At 49.2% G+C, this 2,909-nt stretch overlaps 1 pseudogene; it reads right to left on the bottom strand.

The window, feature by feature from the left end:
• The window catches only part of LOC103901519, a 32,518-nt pseudogene that overhangs the window by 1,829 nt on the left and 27,780 nt on the right, over nucleotides 1-2,909 (bottom strand).

The following is a 2,909-nucleotide window of genomic DNA, read 5'->3' as shown; positions in this document are numbered from 1 at the left end:
TGGCGCCTGCACAAAGGATCAGGAGCTACATAACTCCCCGAGGGGCGGGAACTAGACGATAAAAGGCACAACTCCAAGGAGCCGCGCACGTGCCCATCACCTGAGGATTGCCACGTCCGTCATCGTCATCGCGGGATCCAAGGGTGGTGATCTCTCTCTCTCTCTCTCTCCCCCCCCTTTTCTTCTCTTTCCTTTTCTTCTTATAAATGCCTCAACAGAATCCACGCCGCCTATTATTACGCTTTCCAAGTTTAAGTTGCGTGCTCCATAAATAAAGCGTTTAATTGATCGCCTGGTGTCGTTTCACCTTAATTTAGCCCAAGGGAATCACGAAACTGCTATGACCCCCTGAGTCACCCAGTCTGGGTCATAACACCAGCATGCAAAACCACAATCCACCCTATTGTGCTTTTCTGTTAAGAAGAAAAGCTTAGCAAGCTACAAGCACTTTTTCTTCTCTCTGTTGCCACCCAGTCTTTAGAGGAGAGGAGGACTACCTCATTAATCCAGCCCTTGTCAGAAGGATGTTAGAGAAGTTTGAAAGGGTTGCCCAGTCAGCATCAGATTAGCACATTAATTTCCAAGATGACCATAGCTGTAGCTTCTACTCTGTATGCTTAGGTAAAGGGCCAGCAAAATACGTGGCATGAAAATGAAACGCGCATTCCATTTGCGCTTACCTGCATGCCGCTGTACACAGCATCAATGTCGACAAAGAAGGGGAAGAGGCAGACTGCAAGCTGGAGGGCCAGGAGGACTGAAAATACATGTAGGGAAAGAAGAGCATTTGTGGCCCTGGGAGGGAGCGGGTTTGGTGACCAAACTCTGCAAATATGCTGACAGGAGCCCCAGGTGCTAATGCTGTAAAACTGCCATCATGTAAAATGACTTTCTTTTTTTCCTCCCCCTAAAAGAGCAGCTGTGGAATTGAAACTAGAGGAGCTACCCCCCAGCAGCCTGTTGCAAAGCTCACCACCTACACTGGTTTTTCTTGCACAAGTGATTCGGCACGTTCTGATTCTTATACAACTACAGAAAACTGCCTCAAAAGGGCACTGCTCTGAGCCTCACCAGCATCCCTTCCCCAGCGCTCGCTCCTCCACGTGCTCAGCCGCATGCCTGGACCACAGGCAGCAGAGGAGGCTGCTTGTTCTCATGGCCTGCCCTCCCAGGGAGGGCCAGGTGCTTCTGTGACCGACAAGGTGCAAAGGTGGGCTATACCTGTGCCTTCCACGGGAAGAGTTTGTCTGGCTTTGCGTCCTCTTTCAAAGGAGCAGGAGGCCACAGAGCGATGGCAAATGGCAGAGACATCCGGAGGTGCCAAACTCCTGGCAATTACCAGGAGCTGAGCATCTTAAAACTAGTTCGTAAATTGGGTCAACAGCTCCCAACAGCCTCCTGGCAACCTTCTCACTGCCAGGGAGGAGAGGGGACAGGGCTGAGTGGGTGGCAAAAGCAAGGGAGTTGCCCTTTGCTTCCTCCTAGGGATTGTCCCCAAACAGGGATAAAACACAGAGAAGCGTGTGCAGATTTCTCAGTTGACAGAGTCCTCTGTCCCCGAGGACTGCTTGCAAAGCAGCTTCTTTCTGGTCTCACCTGTCTTCTGCAGGTGATCAATGCTCTGTGGAACAGGTTTGGGACCTGCCTTTTAATAAAATACCTAACAAAATCAACTCTGCTAAGATTAAGCAAAGTCCTGTCCTCTCAACCATGAGCTGCAATTGCAGCTGTCAGTCAACTGATGGCTAGAAGGGCTAAATCATCTCAGCAAAACTCAAACAAAAAAGAAAGGTTATTGTTAGAGGATTTTAACGGTGATATTATCTTGGGCTTTTCTCTCTCATCTCTAGGAATGGAAGTCAGGCAAGGTAAGTGCGAATCTCAGAGGAACTCTTTCTGATGTGTGTAGTTCGAAACAAATACATCTGATCCTCATATGCTCTCTGCATTCACAATAATACACAGTTCGGCTCTAAATCCAGCCCATCATCTTCTGGAAAGCACACATTTTCCAAAACAAGATGCAGTCTCCTTTTTCAGCTCTGCTTCTTCTTATATCCAGGAAGAAGCTAACATAAGCAGTGCTCACTGAGCTTTTTTAGAAATAGAGAAGTAGGAGCTCACATACACCAACAATTATTTTACATGCCAGTCACTGGTGTGGGTACAGAAAAATCCACAGCATCCCTTCCCTAGCAGCCTCCCCTGCCAGGGTTATTTGGGGGCAGGAATGAGAGCCTGTGGAACACGTTACTCTAGCTCTACTCATGGTTGGTGTAGATGGGCTTCCGGAAGGACTTTCCCTTGGAAAAGACAAAGGCCACAATGATGCAGTTGATAGAAGACAGCGGCCACAGTGTAGTGTCTTTGTAACTGAGGACAGTGCTCTGGGCACCACTGCTGGTACCGTTTCCCCCTGGGCTGGTGGGGGACGTGGTCTGGTTCCCTGGGGAGCAATGTCTGTAAGGTAACACCCAGCATTTTGTTCCTGCTCTCTCCAGCAACAGTGAGCTGCAAACAGCAATTCCCTTTTCTTTCCGACCCAGCCCACTATAACCAGATATCGCCCACAGGAGTGAAAACCACTTTTTAAACAAAAAAAACCCCAAAACCCAAAAAAACCCCTCAGCTCAGTGTTCTGGTTTGTGCCAAAATCTTGGCTTTCAAGTGGGCAACGATAGTAGTGTTCGAGAGGCATGGCTATGAAGATGCGTGCCCCAGCTGCCTGCACGCCACGCCGGCACACTCGCCCTGCGATGCATCCGTGCAGCCGCAGGGAAGCGGCCCCAGCTGAGCCCCGGCATCTGGGAGCATCCCCACTGAAACGCCTCGCTGGGCCTACCGGTTCATTTCTGCATGATGGTATGCTGGCCATTAATACGTATATTATAATATATTTTATATAATAT

The sequence above is a fragment of the Aptenodytes forsteri genome, unplaced genomic scaffold, assembly GCF_000699145.1.
Source record: "Aptenodytes forsteri isolate BGI_AS27 unplaced genomic scaffold, ASM69914v1 Scaffold404, whole genome shotgun sequence".
In the NCBI taxonomy this organism is placed as follows: domain Eukaryota; kingdom Metazoa; phylum Chordata; class Aves; order Sphenisciformes; family Spheniscidae; genus Aptenodytes; species Aptenodytes forsteri.
The sequence above is the reverse complement of the archived record's forward strand: the minus strand, read 5'-3'. Positions and strand labels throughout refer to the sequence as shown.